The sequence below is a fragment of the Kogia breviceps genome, chromosome 9, assembly GCF_026419965.1.
Source record: "Kogia breviceps isolate mKogBre1 chromosome 9, mKogBre1 haplotype 1, whole genome shotgun sequence".
NCBI lineage: Eukaryota > Metazoa > Chordata > Mammalia > Artiodactyla > Physeteridae > Kogia > Kogia breviceps.
Genome location: NC_081318.1, coordinates 113239927 through 113265432, shown reverse-complemented (window position 1 = coordinate 113265432; position 25506 = coordinate 113239927). Strand labels below are relative to the sequence as shown.

The window sequence follows — 25506 nt, the reverse complement described above, 5'->3', positions numbered from 1 at the left end:
TGGGGCTCAGAATTCTCACTCCTCTGGGAGAACCTCTGCGATAACAGTTATTTTCCAGTTTGTGTTTAACCCACCCAGCTGGTGTAGGATTTGATTGTATTGTGAATGTGCCCCTCCTACTATCCCGCTGCGGCTTTTTCTTTGTCTTTGGATGTAGAATATCATTTTGGTAGGTTCTATTCTTTTTCTGTTGATGGTTTTTCAGCAGTTAATTGTGATTTTGGTGTTTTCATGAGAGGCGGTAAGGAGGTGAGCTCAAGTCCTCCTCCACTATCTTATCTCCAGCCCCACGCACTTTTCCTACGTACTTACAGAATTATATTAGCAGATATTAGCTTTTCATGCATCATCAAATTTCTTGTCTCATACAAGGTGGTAAGGGACTACGAACCAGTTCCGTAAGCAGTGGATGAGAGGGTGGTGGAGCAGATTGGCTCAGGAATCAGAGTCCTGTGCTGTGGAGCTCACAGTGGCGGGCAGGCCGTGGGAGGGAAGCTCCAGCAGGGAGCGAGGCAGAGGCCCTGGGGACGGTGCTGGCTCTGTGAAGGCCGTTTTAGTCACCCGTGTGTTCCACAGTAGATCTAATAAGGGTCCTGCCACTTTTAGAATTAAAATTCGTTACTACAAGTTTGCTTGTTAGAGACACGTTGTAGCTTACCATTGCGAGGGAATTTTACTTTATAGTGACGGGCATGCTTTTGGAGCAGAGTGAAAGCCATGTGAATAAAGCCTTGACAGCAGTTGTATGAAATGACTTATTTTGGTGTTCCTCATTTTGTTTATTTTAGTAAGTAACAAAGAGGGTCTTTGAAACCTTCCCAGAGATGAAAGGATGTTTTCTTCCCATTCATTCCACTTTATAATGAGAGGCCTTGCTTTAGGTGTATATGGTCCTTTTTATTTTGGGGGTGTGTTTTTGGTCATGCCATGAGGTATGCGGGATCTTAGTTCCCCGACCAGGGATCGAACATGGGCCCTCAGCAGTGAAAGTGCAGAGTCCTAACCACTGGACCACCCGGGAAGTCCTGTATGTTTCTAAGAGAAACTGTTTTCTTTGACCTTAAGGAGGAGATTGGGTCATATTTCAGGTCCCTATAATTGAAGATTCCCTGTACATTAGCGTAGTGATTTTGTGGGGCCGTTACTTTTGTGGGATCTTAGTTCCCTGACCAGGGATCGAACCCTGGTCTTCAGCAGTGAAAGCACGGAGTCCTAACCACTGGACCGCCAGGGACAGCCTGGCCCCGCGCGCACGCCGCACGCCTCATCGCCCGACCTGCGTGCGCAGCTCAGGAGGGGGCGCCGCGGCGGGGGCGGGGCTGGCGGTTGGTGCCGGCTGGGCCGCAGGGCGGGGCCGCGGCGGGGAGGGGCTGCCGTTGGCGCTGCGGGCGGGCGGCGCAGGCGCTGCGGGCGGGCGGCCTGGCCCAGCCAGCCCGGCCGCGCGTCCCACGCCGTTGGCGCCAGCATGTCGGGCCCCGGGCAGCGGGAGCCGCTGCAGGCGGGCGGGCCCCGAGGGCGCGGACGCGGCGCCGGGCGAGGCGGGGCAGAGTTTCACCCTTGTGGAGATGACCGAGATCGAGTACACGCAGCTGCAACATATACCCTACTCGCACGTGGAGGCGGCGGTGGCCGACGGCGAGCTCGAGACGCGCCTCAACTCGGCCTTCCTGGCGGTGGGCGTGGCGGGCGCGGCGGCCGGGACCTTCACGGCGGCGAGGGGCGCGCCACCCGTGTACCCGGTGCTGTGCCCGCCTGCGCTGGCCAATGGCAGCTTCGCGGGCGCCAACCAGTGCCTGGGCCACGTAGACTTCCAGGAGCTGTGCATGATGCTGCTGAGCGAGGCGGGTGCGCCCCCCGCCACCGAGAAGACGCCGGGCGCCGGCGCACCCCGGCCCAAGGCGCCCGACGGCGCTGGCAAGGAGAACGTGGAGGGTGCGCCTGAGACGCGGACCAAGTCGGCCATGCGCGTCCGCCTGGGGGACCGCTTCAATAGCATCCCAGCCGAGCCCCCGCCGGCCCCGCGCGGCGCGGATCCCCCTGAGCCCGGCATGGCGCTCAACAAGTGGGTGCATCCCCCAGGGAGCGGGCCCGTCTGGGTCAGGGTGTAGCCCAGGGTCCTCTGTAGAGGCCACCAGCCCCAGCCTGGGTTCGGGTGTAACTAGGGTCCTGTGCAGAGAGGCACCAGCCTGGGTCCGGGTGTAGACCAGGGTTCTCTGCAGAGGTCAGCGGCCTCACTGCAGCTTGCATCTTAACAGGGAGCAGACCTCAGTGGGTCTGGAGGCTGAGCTGAAAGTTTGTGTGCTCTGTGCAGGCACAGCAAGCAGATATTAAGTACACAGCCTGCAGCATTACCTTTGCGGTGTGCACTCTGCGTCTGCATGTGGAAGAGAGATGAGTTGAGATAAGTGCACACATGTTCCTGAGGAACAAAGGTTTTTGCCCCCAAATCACCCACCTAAATGTCAGGAGAGGCCTCTGCTTCCCCCTCTGTTGACTCAGGTTGAGGCTGACCTCATCTTGCACTTTCCTCCCAGATGCATCCCCTGGGAGGAAAGACGTCATGTGGTGAGGCTTTGAGTGTAAAATGCAGCTTCATCCTTCAGCCAGACTGCCAGCCCATAAGTGATCTCGCAGCGACAACTATCGGAGAGGCGTAGCCTGTCTGCTAGGGTGTCTCCTCAGCTTTCTGTCTGTGCCCACCCTGTAGTTTTCCCCATTTTGCCCATAGTCGTCCGATTCTGGAGGACGGCCAGAATAACAGAGATTGGTGTCAGACGTGTTAGGGGAAGGGAGGTGTAACTCAAAGATGACACACGGCCACACCTTCCAACGTGAGGAAGAAAGTTGGAACTTGTCCCCTACACCACTAGCTGATCATTGTTTTGTAGAGATTTCCGTGATGGGGGCCGTTCCTGGTAACGGATTTGAGCTCCTATCTAGAAAATCAAATGTTAGCCATTAGAGAGTGATAGTTAGTGATGGTGGTGTTTCCGGAAACCTCCCTGCCGCATACTCTTCATGTGTTTCTGGGTTTCTTTTGTCTTGGCAGTTTGGTAACTCTTATTCGCCATCCGTCCGAATTAATGAATGTTCCTCTTCATCAGCAACAAAACAAACGTACAACAGGAGTGGAAAATGAAACTGCTGCTGCAGCTCGTGCTCTGCAGTTGACATACCCTCTGCTTACCGCCAGTAGTCGCTCTGCTAGTGGAAATGCTCATCTTTCACCAGCACAGGGAGGGAAAATGATTTGCGAAGCTTTGCTCTTTTGTATTAAATGGATAAATGGTATTTTAGTTAGGTCCCAAGGATTTTTTTTTCTTTCGTTGAGTTCAATAACTTTTTAAAATCGAGAGTATTTATGTGGTTCGGGGATATTTAAAAATCCTTAGTGCGCCTAAAGTTCTTCAAGTTCATGTGAATAGCTTTGACGTTACTTCTATTACAGTGCATTTTATTGTGCATAGAGAGGATAAAGTTCCTGTTGCTTCGTTTTTTTCCAGAGTTCTAGTAACTCATGTTCTGTACTTGAAGCTGCCAAGCATCAGGATATTGGATTGCCGAGGGCTCTATCTTTCTGTTATCAGCAAGAAATTGAATCCACTAAACAGACTTTGGGTGGTAGAAACAAAGCTTTGCCTGAGCAGGTTTGGATTAAAGTAGGAGGTAAGCGATGAAACAGAAGCTGGCAGGTGCTTTCTCCTCCTGCCTGATGTCTTTGCCCCCCCCCTTTTTCCCGCCCCCGTCATGGGTGGGGGAGGGGAGAGAGGTGGTTTATAAACAGAGAAAGGATCTCGGAAGCCAGCTTGCATCTTCGGGATCCTTCCAGTCCTCTACCCAGTCACCTCACTTTGAACATCCTTGCGAATTCTGCACATCACGTTTATACTTGGCCTGGAAACGTTGAGTTTAGGGGCTGCTTTTTCTTAACAGTAACCTCCTTAAACAGAAAAATGATAGATTTAGGTACATTTTCGTTACCTTCAAGTTACTGACAGCACTTTTAGGTTGTTTTTTTTTTTTTTTTTTGTCTTATTTCATACTTCATGAGCGAGGCAGGAGTCTGAAATCCACTCAGAGCGTTACGTGATGATCTGCAGATGGGCAAAGGATTGAGCTGGGAGCAAGAGGCCATCAGGTGATACAGAAAGCTTTAGAAACAAGGAAACTTCTGAAGGCAAACTTTGCTTACCCCTGACGTTAACCCTCAATCCGTTTTTCCTGGAAAACATTCTTTTTCGAGTTATCCAACAGTAACACAGCTTACACTCAGCTTTTCAAGAGCTGATAAAGACAGGGTAGGGATGGAACTCTCCTTCTTTCTGCCACACCAGTGATTAATTTTCCATTGTTCGCGAAAGTATACATTCACGTTTGTTAATATTAAAATAGTCCCTGTACTGACTACTCAGCTGAAGAACCAAAATATTACCAATACTTGTGAATTCCTCCCTGTCTTTTTTTTTTTTTGTGGTACGCGGGCCTCTCACCGCTGTGGCCTCTCCCGTCGCGGGGCACAGGCTCCGGACGTGCAGGCGCAGCGGCCATGGCTCACGGGCCCAGCCGCTCCGCGGCACGTGGGATATTCCCGGACCGGGGCTCGAACCCGCGTCCCCCGCATCGGCAGGCGGACTCTCAACCACTGCGCCACCAGGGAAGCCCCTCTCTATGTCTTTTGAAAAGTTACCACCATTCTGAAATTTGTGTTAGGTGATTCTTTCGCTGTAGAGGGTTTGGCTTTGTCCGGTACCTCGGGAACGCACATCACCACAGGTACTAATTAGACGCCTGCTGTACTTTGATAGAAATTTGACCTATTTCTGTAGTGCAGGTCAGAGCTATGATGTGATTACTCCTTTTGTGGGGGGAATCTCACTTGTAAGGTGAGGGCATGTTTAATCCTAAACCACTTGGGTTTTGTCCTCTTCTGAGCATTGCACTTAGAATATCGGTCGTCGTATTAGAATAATTGCACATCAAGAAAATCTTTTGGAGAAAATATTTCTAGGTTTTGGTTTTCTTTTACCCATTCTGAATATCAGAAAAATCAAACAACTTCGTGGTGTTTTTATTCATAGATGACAGTTAAAATGCCTTTTGATTTAAAAGGGGGACTTTTGACTGTACTGCTGTATACGCTGTATTGATTACATAATACCTGGGGTGTTTTAATTTAGTTTCTGTTCAGTTTTATAGTTTGAAACCTAGAGCCTCGTGCCAGCCGTCTCTGTGGAACTTTGGAGCGCTTCCTGTTTGGCTCTGCGTGCTCCTTACCCGTTCGTGTTGGTATCTGGGATCGAAAATACCAACACACATATTCAGCATTCACGAGGGTAAGTTTAGAAGAACAAAAAAATTAAACTAGCACTTTCTCCTTCTTTGGCAAAGAAGAAGCGCCACGTGAACAAGCAGTGCGTAAGCGGGGTCGGAGTAGGATACGTCGGTTGCACACAGACATAGAGCGAAGAGCCCTGGGAGAGCTCCAGAGTGTGGGTGACGGCTCCCCAGCAGCGCGGGGCGCTTGGCAGTCGGCGGAGCCGTCCCGGGCCGCCCTCGGGGCGCAGAGCCAGAGCGGGCCCCGGGGGAGGCGGGGCCCGGCGCGGGGAGAGGCACAGCCGCAGGGAAAGAGATGGAAGGTGATGCGTGCCGTCGCTGGTGTACAGTCGTCTTAGACGCCGAGCTCACGACGGTCGGTGGTGGTAACAGGCGCCTTTGTGTAGAAAACAGCGGTGTAGCCGTTTCTGTGTTCAAGGGCGGGAAAGCTGGCAAGAGTCAATGGTCACCTTGCTTTGCTAGGTGGATGGGGTACCCAAGACCACCCCCAGGTTTGATGATTCATTAGGAGGACTCGTGGCTTTGATTTATTTGGGACAAAGAACCCAGTAAAGTCAGCAGAGGCGCATGGGGAGAGGCCTCGGGGCCCCAGGCGCCAGCTCCCCAGAGCACGTCTCAGTGGAGCCACTCAGGATGCCTGTCACCCCCCAGCACTGGTGACATGTTCCCGGACGGCAAAGCTCCTTAGCGACTTGGGGCCCTGGATCCTACTGGGGGCTGGTCGTGGGGGGGCATTCCCTACCTGGCATGCGGCCAAATCCCAGATGCCCAGAGGGAAAGCTGGTGTTTAGCGTACGCCAGTGAAGAATGGTGGTGGGAACCACCCCCCTCCCGAAATCTGAGTTCCCAGGTGCCGGCCGGGGCAGCCTTCCTGGGAGGGAGTCCGCCTGCCCGCTGGGTTACTCCGTTTTGCTTGGTTCTTTGAAGGATATTGAAGGAGGAGGAAGTTACAGCTTATGTCAGTGGTTTTAGCTGTGGATTTTATTTGTGCTGTTCTGTGTAGAAGCAAAAGGTGGTTAATTTTTCTGTTATAGCTGGGTACAGGATGATTCCCTAACATATAGTTAATTAACTTGGTCATTTATTGAGTACTTGGCACCAGTTTCTGCTTTAGGCTCAGGAAATAGAGCATGAGCAAGACAGAGCTTCATCTCTGAGCCTACAGTGTTGAGCAGTGGAAATTTATTTATTTAAAGGGATATATTAAAGCTAGGCAGCTAGATACCTTTCCTAAGGATGTGTCCGCACATACACGCCAAGTGACGGCCAGCACTGAACTCACCGTGGATTATAACGGGCATTGTTTATATTTATTTAATAAACATTTACTGAATACCTACCAGCTGAGAAAAAGCCTTATACGTACTACGTGTTGACGGCAAAAGTTTTCATTCTTACTCTGCCATTTCCTAGTTTAACAACTTCCTACACGTTCTTTACCTCTCTACCTGAGTCTCTCGTCTATAAAATAGGGACATTACCTACCGCGTAGCTGGGACACAAGAATGAAACAAGCTGAAATGTAGTGTCTGGCCCAGTACCTGCAGTTACAGAGCATCTAGTGAATTACTGCTGCTGTTGTTACCTTACAAAGTTGCTCTAAAGTTCTGAGGGTACAGGTGGGGAAATAGAAACAAGGGCCGTATTATCTGAATGTAATCCGTAAAAGTCAAAAGTGGTCTAAGACTCCAGTTGTGATGTAAATCATCCCTAAAAAGACCAGGTTTGGGGATATTAACAGGCTGGTAGTCTGTGGTCCTTTATGAACCGGGGTCCCTTGGAGAATCAAAGCTGTGAATCCTAGCTTGGCACCTGGAGGGCAGGTGAGTGAAAGAAGGTCCTGCCCAGAAGGTTCCACACACAATTTTGCTTCCAGTTTCAGGGGGTTTGGGTCCATCCTTGGTCTAGAGACTTGGACCTGGTCCTTGCTCCTGGCCCAGGAGAAGTAAACGGGAAACTTTCCAGGGAGCGCGACTGGGCTTAGTGGGCCGCTGGGGGGGGGGGGGGCTGGCCGCTGTCGAGGGGAGCCCCGAGGTGAGGGGCTGCCCTTCCTATGCTCTCAGTGGCCAGGCCGCGAGCTCATTCCTCAGGACACACCGACACCTGCTTTGTTCCCTTGTTCTGCTTCAGCTTCTCTATGTGATTACTTTGGGTTTTGACTGTAGGCGCAGAATCCGCATTTGCTGTGATGAGTTGAATCCTTTAGTCCCGTGCTGCAACGCCGAGACCGATGAGGCAACGACCCTGCAGTGGACCACAGCGTTCCTGAAATATATTCAGGAAAGACATGGAGATTCTCTTAAAAAGGTTAGTATCTAGGCCAGGAGATTTTCAGAATCCTGTAAATGTATCAGTGTTGTTATTTATCCTTTTTCCTCTAAGATGTCCCAAACTGTCCTTTGTTTCCTGGAACCAAATGTCAGAGGCTGAGTCCAGTGTGAATAAGGCCCTGCTCGTCACTTATCAAGGTACTAACCACAGCCTGGATTTGGGGTCAGCTAGCAGTTAGGCACCTGCTCTGTGCAGTGGATTGTTTGGGGGCTTAAAGGGGTTTCAGAGACCTGCCTGTAGGATATGATTTTTTTTTCCCCCTCAGAAGATGTTGTGAAAGGGATAAAACACAAATAGAAAAAAAGAAAAAGAGGCAATTAAATGTCAAATAAATAATCTGGATTTCAGACATGTTCAGAAGGCAGAGAAGAGAAACACTGCGGCCTGGGGGATCCGGGGGGACTCGGGGGCCCGCGGGGGCTGGAGCATCTCAGTTCCTTAGTACAGCCAGCTCGAGCTTGACCCTGTCTGTTTGGACCGAGGAGCCATTGATTCCCTGCAAGCCAGCTGGGCTCCCGGTGGGAGCGGATGCTGGGTGTGAGTGAGGGAACCACCTGCCCCCTCCTTGGGGGTTCACGTGAGAGAACATTCCCTGTACTGGCTTCTGTGCTCTGCCTTGGGGAGACCTTGGGTCCAGGTACCGGCCTCAGGACTCTGGGTATCGGGGCGCATGGGATGAGGTCTTAGTGAAGAGCGTCCTGGTTTGCCTGCTGGTCCGGCTCTCGTGTAGTCACTGCCCTTGACGGCAGCACGAGTCTGATTAGAGAACCGAGCTGAGGTTGGCGCTATAAACGTGGAATCTTTTTATTTTATTTTTTATTTTTATTTTATTTTTATTTTTTTAAAAATTTTATTTATGTTTTTGGTTGCGTTGGGTCTTTGTTGCTGCACGGGGTCTTTCTCTAGTTGTGGCGAGCAGGGGCTACTCTTCATTGCAGTGCACGGGCTTCTCATTGCAGTGGTTTCTCTTGTTGCGGAGCACAGGCTCTAGGTGCATTGGCTTCGGTAGTTGCGGCACGTGGGATCGGTAGTTGTGGCGAGCGGGGTCTAGAGCGCAGGCTCCGTAGTTGTGACGCACGGGCTTATTTGCTCCATGGCACGTGGGATCTTCCCGGACCATGGCTTGAACCCGTGTCCCCTGCCTTGGCAGGCGGATTCTCAACCACTGTGCCACCAGGGAAGTCCCTGGAACCTTTTTAAAAAGAGCCTTCCGTATCTAGATCCTGGGGCAGCGGCCGGCCGAGCGCCCCAGGCTGCCTGGAATGAGGCCCCTTGGGCTGAGTGCTAAGAGTTTGTCTTCTCCGTTTCCCTTTTCTGTGCCCACGTGCATTTCCATCTTGTGTGTTTGGTAATTTCATCAAGTTCCTTATTTTCATTGTATATTTAATTGCCTTTTAAAGCAATACCTGTGTCATGTTTGTGCTGATTGGATCATTTATGGTTATTTATAATGTGGTTACTCTTTAACGTTATTTTTTAGCGATAGACTTGGTTTATTGTAGTAAAAGAAAGCCTTTATATTTAAAAAAATGATTCAATGGTTGGCTCTGTGTACCTAATAGTGGTAAGTTATTATTTATATGATTCCTTCAAATATGATGAAGGTGTTTACAACAATAAAAAAAACTTAACTATCTCTAGTCAAAGATTAAATAGGTTAAAAACTTATGGACATTAATTTTTATGTGTATTAGGCTTCCTGAATATTTCTGAAATTTAGTTACATTGAATTTGTAGATTGTTTCTGGGTCGGATTACAAGACCCATCAAGGAACAGGCTGAAGTGACGTCAGTAGCAATTTGGGGGGGAATTAGAATGTAGGTAGCTTAAACCCTTGTGTCCTTCCTGTTTCCTTAGTGATTTTCCCCCTCTTACTTGAATGAACATTTTTGTGTTCATTTTGTGAAAGATGTTATACACAAGAGTCTTCAGTGATTTTCCTCAATGATTTCCAAGTACACATGTCATCCCACAGGTCTGTTCCGACTCTAACCAGGCTTCTGTCCCAGACACTGGGGGCACCTTGACTAAGACAGAGACCCCGTGGGCTGGAGGGAAGCGGCTAACAGGTCGAGAGTGAATGGACCACCTCCATCCCGGTGTGGGGTCTGGTTGACATGCTGCAAAGATGGCTCTCCCTGCTGTGCAGCGGGGAGAGTGGACTCCAGGAGGAGAGGTTGGGGGTGGGCAGGAGTGGAGACACAGACCCTGGTCAGAGGCCACAGCCGCTCTGCTGAGACTGGCCCGGGCCCGCGGTGCTGGATGTAGGGCTGCTGGACCAGAGGGATTGGGGACCACGGTGGGGCGTCTGGCTGGAGCAGCTGGGCGGGTGTCGCCGTTTCCTGAGATGGGAAGACGTGTGGAGAAGCTGGATGGGGTGGGGCGGAATCCACGTTGTGTGTCCGGCAGGCTAGGTTTTCAGTGCCCAGGAGGCGTCCGGTGGAGAAGTTGAGAAGGTAAAGGCGTCTGCAAGCAGGTGGTTCCCTTTGTTTTATTTTTCTAATGAGCACAGAGTTCACTGAACACCTGCCCTCCCCTCACCCAGTCTGAGCCGTCAACATTTACCATGTTTAGCACACACGTGCACGTGCACACCACAATTTCAAAGACAGTGACAGATGTCGTGACCCTTCACCTCTAAATATTTACGCCTGCATCTCCCACGTAACGCCAGTGCCGTTTTCACACCTCACGAGGTCGATAGTCATTCTCTTATACCATCTACTGCCCAGTCCGTATTCCCATGTCCCCCAGATGTTCTAAAGGTGACATTTATGGCTGTGTATTTTTCCAGACCAGCACCCAGCCATGCTTCTGCGTTGCATTCGGTGACGGTTTTCTGTCTCTAAGCTATAGCAGTCCTCCCTACCCCACAGTTTCTGTTATGGCACTGAGACTTTGAAGAGATCGGGCCAGACAGGTGCTTGTAGAACCCTGGATTTAGATGATTCATTGTATTTATTTATGGTAATTAAAAATTTTTATATAATTTTAAACTTGCAGGAAAATTCCAAGATGAGTGCTAAGAGCTCCTCGTGTGCCCACCCAGCTTTACCCAGAACCCCCAGTTGTTCACATTTTGCCCCATTTGTTCTGTCTCACACAAGTCTAAACCATTTGATGGTAAACTGTGGGCACCGTATACCCCTTGATACCCAAACACTTCGGTCTGTGATTTTAAAGAATATTACATTATCTTCCATAACCAGAATACAGTGGCCAAAATCAGGACACTTAACGTTGGTGTAATACTCTTATCTAATTCAAATTTTGTCTCTTGTCCCAGTAACATCCTCTACACCATTTTCCCCGGTCCAGCCCGAATCCAGGATCACTGGTGACGCAGTTGTTGTGAGGTGACATTTTGGGGTCGTGACCTTGAACCCTAGCCAGGCGCTGGGGCTGCGGGGCAGTCTCTCACCCTGTGCTTCCCTCTCCTCTGTCCTGTCACCATCACGGTCGTCGGGCAGGACGGTGGCGCCGCCCCCCTGCTTTGTCTTCCCTCCTCCACCTGCAGCTGGGCTGCGGGCCGCCCCACACCCACTCGTCCTTGCGCACCAGCCCCAGTCATCAGGCGCAGCTGTACTGTTACTTCTCCCTTTCCTGTGCCGTAGGAATTCTGTCCTTCTTATAAATGTATTTTATTGAAGTATAGTTGGTGTACAATGTTGTGTTAATTTCTGCTGTGGAGCCAAGTGACTCAGTTGTGTGTGTGTGTGTATATATATACATACACACACACACACACACACACACGTGTATATATATACATACATTCTTTTCCATATTCTTTTCCATTATGGTTTATCACAGGATACTGAATATAGTTCCCTGTGCTACACAGGGAACTGTAACCCTATATAGGGTTAGGACCTTGTTTACCCATCCTATATATGCTAGTTTGCATCTGCTAACCCCAAGCTCCCACTCCATCAATCCCCCACCCCCACCCCCTTGGCCACCACCAGTCTGTTCTCTATGTCTGTGAGTCTGTTTCTGTTTTGTGGATAAGACTGTTCTTTTTAAGAACAGCATTTTATCTATTTCTCACATTTATTTATCACATTCTGATCAGTGAAGATGGCAGTTTTTAAAAACTTGTTGAGACTTCCATTGTGACCTCTTATGTGGTCAGTTTTTTAAAATTCTATGTTTATTTGGAAAGGACGTGCATTCTCTGTGTGCCGAATTCTGTATGTTTATTAGGTTGAGGTTACGAATTGTGGTCCAGGCCTTTCCTGTCCTCTCTCGTCTCTTGTTGGTACCAGCCGCGGCGCTGGTAGCGACAACGACCCCCCTCCATGACCGCGTCCACGCTCCCTGGGCCCTCGAGCAGCTGCTGGGGGTTCGTGGCCTGGTGGGTGACCCAGACCTTTGCTCCTGCCGGGTCTGAGCCACAGCCTCCACCGACGGCCCCCCGGAAGCCTCACGGCGTCCCCACGAGGAAGCTCTCTTCCCCTTGGGACTGAGCCCTCTAGATCTGAGACTCACAGAACAGGAAGCACAGATTCTGTGGGGCATCAGGAGAGGTAATAGGGAGAGGGGCCACCCCATTCGCACCCCTTGATTCTAGATCCAGCGATCCTGGAGCGAGAGCACCCCTGGTTGTGGAGCCCAGACCGTGTCCTGGGAGACATCAACCCCGCCCTGCCCCGCGTGGAGTTGCCACCTAGCTGGCACAGTAACTGAGTCTTCAAAAGGCTGTCAAGGGGCTTCCCTGGTGGCGCAGTGGTTGAGAGTCCGCCTGCCGATGCGGGGGACACAGGTTCGTGCCCCGGTCCGGGAGGATCCCACGTGCCACGGAGCGGCTGGGCCCGTGAGCCGTGGCCGCTGAGCCTGCACGTCCGGAGCCTGTGCTCTGCGGCGGGAGAGGCCACAGCGGTGAAAGGCCCGCGTACTGCAAAGAAAAAAAAAAGGCTGTCAAGCACACCTCTTAGACCGCCCAAAGCATGCAACGCTGACAACGCCAGACGGGGCTGAGGATGTGGAATGGCAGGAGCTCTCGTTCACGCCAGTGGGAATTCAGAATGGTGCAGCCCCTTTGGAAGATGGTTTGATTATTTCTTACAAAACTAGGCATCCGCTTAACATACACTCCAGGGGCGCGCTCCTTGGTGCTTACCCAAAGAAGCTGAAAACTCATGTCCACACACAAGCCTGCACACACGTGTTTACAGCAGCCGTATTCATAGTTGCCGAAACTTGCAAGCAACCAAGATGTCCTTCGGCAGGTGACGGATAAATAAACGGTGTCCCACACAGACAGTGGAATATGATCGAGCACTAACTGAAATGAGCTATCAAAGCACGAAAAGACACGGAGGAACCTGAAATGCATTGAGGTAAGTGAAAGAAGCCAATCAGAAAAGGCTGTATGGTGCCACCTCTGTGACCCTCTGGAAAAGGCAGAACTGTGGCGACAGTAAGAGGCTCGGTAGCTGCCAGGGGGCCAAGGGGCAGAGGGATGGGTAGGCAGAGCACAGGGGATTTTGAGGGCAGCGAGACGCCCTGTATGCTGTTCAACGTGCGTGTCCTGTACATGTTCTGTGACACTCACCCCTTGGCGTGTGCTTGAGGGATTGTTTTCAAGGGTTGGGTAGTCTGAAGGGAAAATGAAGCGGTGGTTTTAGAACAGCTTTGTGGAAGCAAATGTTTCCTCTCCTCTGACGCGGAAGTGCAGATACGTGTGACTGCTTGGCGTGTATCCAGCGAGTTCTTGAGCTCCCAGAAATGGTGTGGTTTGAAACCCTTTGGAGGCGAAGAGCTCAGAAGCCCTGTCCAGGGTCACAGTCGGCCTCGTGAGCCGGCCCTGCCGGGTCGGCGTTTGCACTGCTGGCACAGGGGTTCCTGGTAGCGCCCCCGAGGGGCCGGAGGCACCCACAGCCGGGGGCCGCAGAGCATCGCCGATGGACTGCATGTTTCCAGGTGGCGTGTGGCGGGCGTTTTCTCCAAGATGCACGGTGTGAGACTCGAGGTAAGCAACTGACAGTATTTGTTATTGATGACCAAATTCCAGCTTTAAACGAAAATTAGCATTTTGAAAAGCTTTTATCTGCCACCCTGAGCTTGATGGCTTCTCAGTGATGAAAGACATTTCCGGAGATGGGCGCTAACATTAACAGATGCGTCTCATGTCGTCTAATGAAATATGCCAGCGTGTGGACTCTGCATGTGTCCAACTGACCACCGTGCACATAGGCAAAAGGTGTTTTCAGGGAACTGCGGCCTGTTGAGGTTTGACGTGGTGTCAGGGAACATCCACAATTCTGAAAGCCTTTCTCAGGTTTAATTTTGGAAATAACATATCCCACATGAGCAACTGCTCTTTGGGTTCCTCAGGTTTTAAGGGTATAAAGGGACCTCGACCGCAAAAAGTGGGAGAGCTGCCTGGGAGGTGGTGGGCTGCTTCCTGTCCTCGGGTGGCCTGGGGGAGCCTAAGGTTTCGTGGTATTGGTAGGTCTGCTTAGGAAATGGAGCCGTTTTCAGCTGAGAGGGCATTTGCACGTAGAAATGTAAAGGTATAAAACTATCTCTTGGGCAGCTCCGCGCCCCTCTCTGGAGCTCCTTTGAGCGGCGCACTTGATCCCCTCTCCTCGCGCACCCCAAAGCAAGGGTCTCTTGCCTCTTGGGCAGCTCCAGACGTTTTCCCGGACTCCCTCCCGGCAGCCGTGGTGCACTGACCCCTTCAGGCTGTGTTCACGCCACCGACCCCAGTCCTGTCCCTGGGACCCCATTGATGCCCGAGCCTCCGCTCCCAGCCCCGCCCGCCCCGGCGGGTGAGCAGACGAGCCTCTCGGGCTGGTGAGTGCTGGGCGGCACCGAGCCTCTGTGCGGGAATGTCTCGGCTTTGCCCTCCGCACCCCCTGTGGCTGGGCTCTCCTCCTCGGCTCCGAAGCTTACCCCCTCTGCCACCCGCGACGGGGCTTTCCTCCTTCCCGGCTCCCGCCCACTGGTGCCGGTCCTGTCCCCATTCTTTTGCTTCTATTCTTTTCTCTTTTGCCCTGCCCAGGTACGTGGGGAGTTCCTTGCCTCTTGGGAGGTCTGAGGTCTTCTGCCAGCGTTCGGTGGGTGTTCTGTAGGAGCAGTTCCACGTGTGGATGTATTTCTGATGTATCTGTGGGCACGAAGGTGATCTCCAAGTCGTACTGTCAGCCATCTTCCTAACTGAGTCGAGACCCACGTTTAATCGGGTGTCCTAGGTGTCGATTCACAACCATGCCCGCCGAGCCTAGGCATGAGTGCCCGCTCAGCAGAGGCAGCAGGGAGTGTCAGTTCCTGAGTTGGGAGTAATCACGGCCTTATTTAGGACAGTTTCAGTGCCTGAGTTAGGCCTCATTTAGGAAGTGTGTCAGTCGTTGAGTTAAGATAAGTGTCACGGCCTGAATTAGGGATAGTGTCAGCGCCTGAGGTAGGAGAAGTGTGAGGGCCTTCTGTCAGGGCCTGAGGTAGGAGTAGTCACGGCCTTAGGAGAGTTTCAGTGGCTGAGTCCGGAGTAGTGTTAGGGCCTGAGTTAGGAGTAGCGTGAGGGTCTTGGGGTCGGTGTCAGTGCCTGAGTTAGCAATACTGCCAGGGCCTTAGTTAGGAACAGTGTCAGTGCCTGAGTTGGCAGTAGGCCCAGGGACTTACTTAGAGATAGTGTCTGGGCCTGAGAGTGTCAGGGCCTGAGTTGAGAGTAATGTCATGGACTTAGGGACGGTGTCAGTGCCTGAGGTAGGAGTGGTGTCAGGGCCTTTGTGTGCCGTTCGTATGGCGAAGCCTTGCGCTGGCTGGCTGGATGAATGGACCTAGCACACCATTGCTAGGGGTAGGTGCCTGCAGTCGTAGGCCGTCGCCTCCTTCCTCCCTTTCTGTCTCTCTGACTCATCCAGAAAGGGGTGGACTCGGCCACGGCCCCACGGACCTCAGCTCGGTGAGCTGTGTACCTCAGTGCGTCTGCCCCTCCCTCCTGTGCCGAGTTCTCTTCGTAGCCCATGATGGGGCCCCAGAGACCCTTGGCCCTGCAGAAGGAGGTATCCCTTCCTGGCCACTCTCTGCAGAGACGGCTGTGGCCCTTGTGGGTAGTGGATGTTTGGTGCGGGGTGCCGGGACTCAGCCCCGCCCTTGGGGAGAGGCATTGTGTGTCCCCATCGCTGAGCTCCTCACTGAACACCAACGTGGGCCTCTAACATGACGGTGACCAGCAGGCGTGTCCGCCCAGCACGGAGGCATCAGGGCCCAAGCGGGCGTTGTCCACGCTTCTTCTGCCCACTCGACCTCTGCTCGCAGGTCAGGCACTGACGTAGGTCGCTCACAGAGCCACCCGACACCAAGGGGAGCCAACTAGAGATTTGGGCGTGTACTTCGGGTCAAAATCAATGCCGGGACGCACCCGGCTACTCGCCCATGAGGCCGCCCTTTCTGGAGGCAGACCCACCCCAGGGACAGGACCAGCCACCCCCAGTATCACTCCAGACACCAAGGAAACGGACAGATTTCTACCAGGTTGGCATCAGGTTGGCGGATGGCCCTCTGGTTCCCAGGCTGGTCTTTGTGGCCCAAGAAACTCACCTGAAATCTCATGTCACGTTAACCGCCCTGGAGGTTCACCCTGATGGTGACGATGACTGAGGCCCCTGACCCTGCACACGTGGACACGGCCTCTGGAGATACGTGTACAGCCCCATAGCTGGCGAGTGGGCTCCCCTGTGATGCCAAAACCTCTTTCTCCAAGGTCCGAATTTCCGCCGGGCTCTATGGCCAGGGCAGTTAGGCCACCTCCCGGGGTCCCTGACCCGGAAGAATGACAGTCACACCCCACGGGGAGATCTGCATCCCTGACTCAGTGGACACAGCCGCTTTCGGCACTGACTGCTTCTCCACGTCCCCAGGGATGTGGCCCTGTACAAACCATTTGCCTCTCCTCCCGCGTCTCCCCATCTTCCAAATGGCACTCATTCTGGCATCGATTTCCTAGGGGTGGCGTGAGGCAGGTAGGCCTAAGAGCAGCTACCATACCTGTCCAATCTGCGGGCTGGTATCACAGGGTGCACCGCTGGACACTGAACCCGAGGATGTCCTCAGGTCCTGGCTCCCTGTGGCTCCCAGGCCAGGGACACGGTCAGTTCCTGGATTACAGGTGGACACAGGGCCTTTCTCAGGGACAGAGAATGTCAGTTCCGGAGTTGGGAGTAGTGTCAGTGCCTTAGCTAGGGACACTTTCGTTGCTTTTGTTAGGAGTAGCGCCAGGGCTTTAGTCCGGAACAGTATCAGTGCGTGAGTTGGGGGACTAATGTCAGAGTCTTAGTTAAGATCTGTTTCAGTCCCTGAGTTAAGAGAAGCGTCAGGCCCTGAGTTAGGGCCAGTGTCATGGCCTGAGTTAAGATCAGTGTCAAGGCCTGAATTAGGGATAGTGTCTGTGCCTGAGGTAGGAGTAGTGTGAGGGCCTTCCTTAGGCCCCATGTCAGGGCCTGAGGTGTAGGAGTAGTCACGGCCTTATTTAGGAGAGTTTCAGTGCCTGAGTCCAGAGTAGTGTTAGGGCCTGAGGTAGGGAATAGCGTGAGGGTCGTAGTTAGGGTCAGTGTCAGTGCCTGAGTTAGGAATCCTGTCAGGGCCTTAGTTAGGGACAGTGTCAGTGCCTGAGTTGGCAGTGGGGCGAGGGCCTGACTTAGAGACAGTTGTCAGGGCCGGAGCTGGGAGTAGTGTCGTGGGCGTAGTTAGGGACAGAGTCAGTGCCCGCGTTAGGAGTAATTTCAAGGCCTCATTTAGGACCTGGGTCAGTCGTTGAGTAAGGGAAGTGTCAGGGCCTGAGTTACCAGCAGTGTCACAGCTTGAGTTAAGAGTAGTATCAAGGCCTGCAGTGCCTTAGTTGGGGACAGTGTCAGTGCCTGAGGTAGAGTGGTGTCAGGGCCTTTGCGTGCCGTTCGTATGGCGAAGCCTTGCGCTGGCTGGCTGGATGAATGGACCTAGCACACCATTGCTAGGGGTAGGTGCCTGCAGTCATCGGCCGTCGCCTCCTTCCTCCCTTTCTGTCTCTCTGACTCATCCAGAAAGGGGTGGACTCGGCCACGGCCCCACAGACCTCAGCTCGGTGAGCTGTGTACCTCGGTGCGTCTGCCCCTCCCTCCTGTGCCGAGTTCTCTTCGTAGCCCATGATGGGGCCCCAGAGACCCTTGGCCCTGCGGAAGGAGATATCCCTTCCTGGCCACTCTCTGCAGAGACGGCTGTGGCCCTTGTGGGTAGTGGGTGTTTGGTGCGGGGCGCCGGGACTCAGCCCCGCCCTGGGGGAGAGGCATTGTGTGTCCCCGTCGCTGAGCTCCTCACCGAACACGAACGTGGGCCTCTAACGTGACGGTGACCAGCAGGCGTGTCCGCCCAGCACGGAGGTATCAGGGCCCAAGCAGGCGTTGTCCACGCTTCTTCTGCCCACTCGACCTCTGCTCGCAGGTCGGGCACCGACGTAGGTCACTCACAGAGCCACCCGACACCAACTAGAGCCACCTAGAGATTTTTGGCATATACCTCGGGTCAAAATCGATGCCAGGACAAGGTCCGTGCAGAGCAGGCAGCTCTGGGCGTGGCAGTGGATGTGTGTCTACTTGTAATTCTGCTGAGAACAGCGGTGGGCCAGGGGGAGGGCAGCGTGAAGGCGCCTGCATCCCGTCTGGGCCCGTGGGCCCTACACTCCACATCCACCCGCCGAGGCTGTAACCTCCAGACGCTTCTGCTTGCGGCTACACAAACGGTGGGGCTCAGTCAGCTTACCTGAACGCTACATTTCTGAAGCATTATGTTTTCGGGAGTTGTGTTGCTTTTCTCGTTAGGTTTTGCATTGTCTTCTTTCTTTCTGCTCAGGAAGCAAGTGATGGCCGCGGCGAGTGCCAGGATTGGGTCGCTGGGGCAGAGTCTGGCTGCGCCACGCTCGAGTGCCCGGGGCTGATGCATCTGGCGGCAGCCGGCACCTCTAAGACCTGCAGGCTCAGACAGGGCTTCAGTGTCCTCACCCACTCTGGTGGGTATGGCACTTCGTAACTTTGCTTTTAATCACATATCAAAAATTATGAATAAAAATGTACCTGTGCTTACTCAAAACACACAAATCTACCTCCCCTGAGTAAGGCACTCAAGTTCTACTGCCCTTCACGCCACCCATGATAGGCGGAACTCTAAGGGGACCCCGGGACGCACGCTGCCCGCTCCTGAACACAATGGGATGTCACACCACAAGTGGGTTCCCTTATCGGGCAAATGGGCAGGGACTTTACCTATGAAATTAAGATCCAAAGGGTCCAACTTCATCAAATGAAAACCCTTAAAATAGAACTGAGCCTCCAGAAGAGAGAGGATTCGTTCCATGCTGCCTGTGCTGAGCAGGCACCCATGCCTAGGCTCGGCGGGCAAGGTTGTGAAAGGACACCTAGGACACCCGATTAAACGTGGGTCTCGACTCAGGAAGATGGCAGAAGAGTACAAGTTGGAGATCACCTTCGTGACCACAGATACATCGCAGTACATCTACACGTGGAACAGCTCCTACAGAACACCCACCGAACGCTGGCAGAAGACCTCAGACCTCCCAAAAGGCAAGGAACTCCCCACGTACCTGGGTAGGGCAAAAGAGAAAATAGACAGAGACAAAGAATAGGGACGGGACCTGCACCAGTGGGAGGGAGCCGTGAAGGAGGAAAGGTTCCCACACACTAGAAGCCCCTTCGCGGGCGGAGACTGCGGGTGGCGGAGGGGGGAAGCTCCGGAGCCGCGGAGGAGAGCGCAGCCACGGGTGTGCGGAGGGCAAAGCGGAGAGATTCCCGCACAGAGGATTGGTGCCGACCTGCACTCACCAGCCCGAGAGGATCGTCTGCTCGGGGCGGGCGGGGCTGGGAACTGAGGCTCGGGCTTCAATGGGATCCCAGGGAGAGCACTGGGGTTGGCGTCGTGAACACAGCCTGAAGGGGTCACTGCACCACAGCTGGCCAGGAGGGAGTCCAGGAGAAGTCTGCAGCTGCCCAAGAGACCATGGGGTGCGCAAGGAGACGGGATTAAGTGCGCCACTCAAAGGAGCTCCAGAGACGGGCGCAAGCTGCGGCTGTCGACACGGACAGCAGAGACGGGCGTGGGAAGCTAGGGTTGCTGCTGCCGCCACCAAGAGGCCTGTGTGCGAGCAGAGGTCACTCTCCACACTGCCCCTCCCAGGAGCCTGTGCAGCCCGCCACTGCCGGGGTCCCAGGATCCAGGGACAGCTTCCCCGGGAGAACGCGCAGTGCGCCTCGGGCCGGTGCAGCGTCACGCCGGCCTCTGACATCGCAGGCTCGCCCCACATCCGTGCCCCTCCCTCCGCCCCCCTGGCCTGTGCCAGAGCCCCCAAATCAGCTGCTCCTTTAACCCCGTCCTGTCTGAGCGAAGAGCAGACGCCCTCTGCAGAGGCGGGGCCAAGTCCAAAGCTGAACCCCAGGAGCTGTGCGAACAAAGAGGAGAGGGGGAGGTCTCTTCCAGCAGCCTCAGAAGCAGCGGATTAAAGCTCCACAATCAACCTGAAGTGCCCTGCATCTGTGGAAAACCTGAATAGACAGCGAATCATCCCAAGTTGAGGAGGTGGACTTTGGGAGCAAGATATACTATTATTTTCCCCTTTTTTCTTTTTGTGAGTGTGTATGTGTGTGCTGCTGTGTGAGATTCTGTCTGTATAGCTTTGCTTTCACCATTTGTCCTAGGGTTAGACCGACCCTTTTTTTTTTTGGTTTTTTTTAAATAAAATTTTTCTTCTTAATTTTTTTTATTTTAATAACTATATTTTATCCTACTTTACTGTCTTCTTCCTTCCTTTCTTGCCTTCTTCCTTTCTTCCCTCCTTCCTTTCTTTCCTTTCTATTTTTTCTCCCTTTTATTCTGAGCCGTGTGGATTAAAGGCTCTTGGTGCTCCAGCCAGGCGTCAGGGCTGTCTCTGAGGTGGGAGAACCAACCTCAGGACACTGGTCCACAAGAGACCTCCCAGCTCCACGCAATATCAAACGGCAAAAATCTCCCAGAGATCTCCATCTCAACACCAAGACCCAGCTTCACTCAACGACCAGCAAGCTACAGTGCTGGACACCGTATGCCCAACAGCTAGCAAGACAGGACTACAGAGCCGTCCATTAGTAGAGAGCCTGCCTAAAATCATAATAAGGCTCCTAACATCCCCAAACGCACCACCAGACACGGACCTGCCCACCAGAAAGACAAGATCCAGCCTCATCCACCAGAACACAGGCACTAGTCCCCCCAAACCAGGAAACCTACTCAACCCACTGAACCAACCTTAGCCACTGGGGACAGCCACCAAAAACAACGGCAACTACGAACCTGCAGCTTGCAAAAAGGAGACCCCAAACACAGTAAGATAAGCAAAATGAGAAGACAGAAAAACACACAGCAGATGAAGGAGCAAGGTAAAAACCCACCAGACCTAACAAATGAAGAGGAAATAGCCAGTCTACCTGAAAGAGAATTCAGAGTAATCATAGTAAAGATGATCCAAAATCTTCAAAATAGAATAGACAAATTGCAAGAAACATTTAACAAGGACCTAGAAGAAATAAAAGAGGAAGCAAGCAACGATGAGCAACACAGTAAATGAAATTAAAAATACTCTAGATGGGATCAATAGCAGAATAACTGAGGCAGAAGGATGGATACGTGACCTGGAAGATACAATAGTAGAAATAACTACTGCAGAGCAGAAGAAAGAAAAAAGAATGAAAAGAACTGAGGACAGTCTCAGAGACCTCTGGGACAACATTAAATGCACCAACATTCAAATTATAGGGGTCCCCAGGAGAAGAAGAGAAAAAGAAAGAGACTGAGAAAATATTGGAAGAGATTATAGTTGAACACTTCCCTAATATAGTTGAACACTTCCCTAATATAGGAAAGGAAATAATCAAGTCCAGGAAGCACAGAGAGTCCCATACAGGATAAACCCAAAGAGAAACACGCCAAGACACATAATAATCAAACTGTCAAAAATTAAATACAAAGAAAACATATTAAAAGCAGCAAGGGAAAAACAACAAATAACACACAAGGGAATCCCCATAAGGTTAACATCTGACCTTTCAGCAGAAACTCTACAAGCCAGAAGGGAGTGGCAGGACATATTTAAAGTGATAAAGGGGGCTTCCCTGGTGGCGCAGTGGTTGAGAGTCTGCCTGCCGATGCAGGGGATGCGGGTTCATGCCCCGGTCCGGGAAGATCCCACATGCCGCAGAGTGGCTGGGCCCGTGAGCCATGGCCACTGGTCCTGCGCGTCTGGAGCCAGTGCTCCACAACGGGAGAGGCCACAACAGTGAGAGTCCCGCGTACCACAAAAAAAAAAAAAAAAAAAAAAAATTAAAAGTGATAAAGCGAAAAAAACCTACAACCAAGATTACTCTATCCAGCAAGGATCTCATTCAGATTTGATGGAGAAATTAAAACCTTTACAGACAAGCAAATGCTGAGAGAGTTCAGCACCACCAACCCAGCTTTACAGCAAACGCTAAAGGAACTTCTTTAGGTAAGAAACACAAGAGAAGCAAGAGACCTACAAGAACAAACCCGAAACAATTAAGTAAATCGTAATAGGAACATACATATCGATAATTACCTTAAATGTAAATGGATTAAATGCTCCCACCAAAAGACACAGACTGGCTGAATGGATACAAAAACAAGACCCATATATATGCTGTCTACAAGAGACCCACTTCAGACCTAGGGACACATACAGACTGAAAGTGAGGGGATGGAAAAAGATATTCCATGCAAATGGAAATCAGAAGAAAGCTGGAGTAGCAATTCCCATATCAGACAAAATAAGACTTTAAAATAAAAACTATTACAAGAGACAAAGAAGGACACTACATAATGATCAAGGGATCGATCCATGAAGAAGATATAACAACTAAATATTTATGCACCCAACACAGGAGCACCTCAATACATAAGGAAAATACTAAGAGCCATAATAGGGGAAATCAACAGTAACACAATCATAGTAGGGGACTTTAACACCCCACTTTCACCAATGGACAGATCATCCAAAATGAAAATAAATAAGGAAACACAAGCTTTAAATGATACATTACACAAGATGGACTTAATTGATATTTATAGGACATTCCATCCAAAACCAACAGAATACACATTTTTCTCAAGTGCTCATGGAACGTTCTCCAGGATAGATCATATCTTGGGTCACAAATCTAGCCTTGGTAAATTTAAGAAAATTGAAATCGTATCAAGTATCTCTTCCGACCACAGTGCTATGAGACTAGACATCAATTACAGGAAAAGATCTGTAAGAAATACAAACACATGGAGGCTAAACAATACACTACTTAATAACGAAGTGATCACTGAAGAAATCAAAGAGGAAATCAAAAAATACCTAGAAACAAATGACAATGGAGACACGACAACCCAAAACCTATGGGATGCAGCAAAAGCATCTAAGAGGGAAGTTTATAGCAATACTATCCTACCTTAAGAAACAGGAAACCTCTCGAATAAACAACCTAACCTTGCACCTAAAGCAATTAGAGAAAGAAGAACAAAAAAAACCCAAATTTAGCAGAAGGAAAGAAATCATAAAGATCAGATCAGAAATAAATGAAAAAGAAATGAAGGAAACAATAGCAAAGATCAATCAAACTAAAAGCTGGTTCTTTGAGAAGATAAATAAAATTGATAAACCATTAGCCACACTCATCAAGCAAAAGAGGGAGAAGACTCAATAGAATTAGAAATGAAGGAGACATAACAACTGACACTGCAGAAATACAAAAGATTATTAGAGATTACTACAAGCAACTGTATGCCAATAAAATGGACAACCTGGAAGAAATGGACAAATTCTTAGAAATGCACAACCTGTCGAGACTGAACCAGGAAGAAATAGAAAATATGAACAGACCAATCACAAGCACTGAAATTGAAACTGTGATTAAAAATCTTCCAGCAAACAAAAGCCCAGGACCAGATGGCTTCACAGGCGAATTCTATCAAACATTTAGAGAAGAGCTAACACCTATCCTTCTCAAACTCTTCCAACAGATAGCAGAGGGAGGAACACTCCCAAACTCATTCTATGAGGCCAACATCACCCTGATACCAAAACCAGACAAAGACGTCACAAAGAAAGAAAACTACAGGCCAATATCACTGATGAACATAGATGCAAAAATCCTCAACAAAATACTAGCAAACAGAATCCAACAGCACATTAAAAGGATCACACACCATGATCAAGTGGGGTTTATTCCAGAAATGCAAGGATTCTTCAATATACGCAAATCAATCAACGTGATACACCATATCAACAAACTGAAGGACAAAACCCATATGATCACCTCAATAGATGCAGAGAAAGCTTTTGACAAAATTCAACACCCATTTATGATAAAAACCCTGCAGAAAGTAGGCATAGAGGGAACTTTCCTCAACATAATAAAGACAATATATGACAAACCCACAGCCAGCATTGTTCTCAATGGTGAAAAACTGAAACCATTTCCACTAAGATCAGGAACAAGACAAGGTTGCCCACTCTCACCATTCTTATTCAACCTAGTTTTGGAAGTTCTAGCCACAGCAGAGAAGAAAAAGAAATAAAAGGAATCCAAATCGAAAAGGAAGAAGTAAAGCTGTCACTGTTTGCAGATGACATGATACTATACACAGAGAATCCTAAGGATGCTAATCAATGAATTTGGTAAAGTAGCAGGATGCAAAATTAATGCACAGAAATCTCTGGCATTCTCAAACACTAATGATGAAAAATCTGAGTGAAATTAAGAAAACACTCCCATTTACCATTGCAACAAAAAGAATAAACTATCTAGGAATAAACCTACCTAAGGAGACAAAAGATCTGTATGCAGAAAACTATAAGCCACTGATGAAAGAAATTAAAGATGATACAAATAGGTGGAGAAATATACCATGTTCTTGGATTGGAAGAATCAACATTGTGAAAATGACTCTAGTACACAAAGCAATCTACAGATTCAATGCAATCCCTATCAAACTACCACTGGCATGTTTTACAGAACTAGAACAAAAAATTTCACAATTTGTATGGAAACACGAAAGACCCCGAATAGCCAAAGCAATCTTGAGAACGAAAAATGGAGCTGGAGGAATTAGGCTCCCTGACTTCAGACTCTACTACAAGGCTACAGTAATCAAGACAATATGGTACTGGCACAACAACAGAAATGTAGATCCATGGAACAGAATAGAAAGCCCAGAGATAAACCCACACACATATGGTCACCTTATCTTTGATAAAGGAGGGAAGGATATACAGTGGAGAAAAGACAGCCTCTTCAATAAGTGGTGCTGGGAAAACTGGACAGCTACATGTAAAAGTATGAAATTAGAACACTCCCTAACACCATACACAAAAATAAACTCAAAATGGGTTAAAGTCCTAAATGTAAAGCCCGACACTTATCAAACTCTTAGAGGAAAACATAGGCAGAACACTCTATGACATAAATCACAGTAAGATCCTTTTCGACCCACCTCCTAGAGAAATAGAAATAAAAACAAAAATAAACAAATGGGACCTAATGAAACTTAAAAGCTTTTGCACAGCAAAGGATACCATAAACAAGACCAAAAGACAACCCTCAGAATGGGAGAAAATATTTGCAAATGAAGCAACTGACAAAGGATTAATCTCCAAAATTTATAAGCAACACATGCAGCTCAATAACAAAAAAAACCAACACAATCCAAAAATGGGCAGAAGACCTAAACAGACATTTCTCCAAAGAAGATATACAGATTGCCAACAAACACATGAAAGGATGCTCAACATCACTAATCATTAGAGAAATGCA

At 50.3% G+C, this 25506-nt stretch overlaps 1 protein-coding gene and 1 pseudogene across 1 annotated transcript in view; both read left to right on the top strand.

The window, feature by feature from the left end:
- Positions 1-3379, top strand: part of LOC131762290 (checkpoint protein HUS1-like) — a 31585-nt gene extending 28206 nt beyond the window's left edge. Inside the window, exon 8 of the mRNA XM_067042987.1 lies at positions 3050-3379. The gene's annotated coding sequence lies outside the window, so the exon portion shown is untranslated. The remainder of the gene's footprint in view (positions 1-3049) is intronic.
- On the top strand, positions 1466-20408 carry LOC131762288 (transcription factor-like 5 protein; annotated as a pseudogene).
- The last annotated feature ends 5098 nt before the right edge of the window (positions 20409-25506 follow it).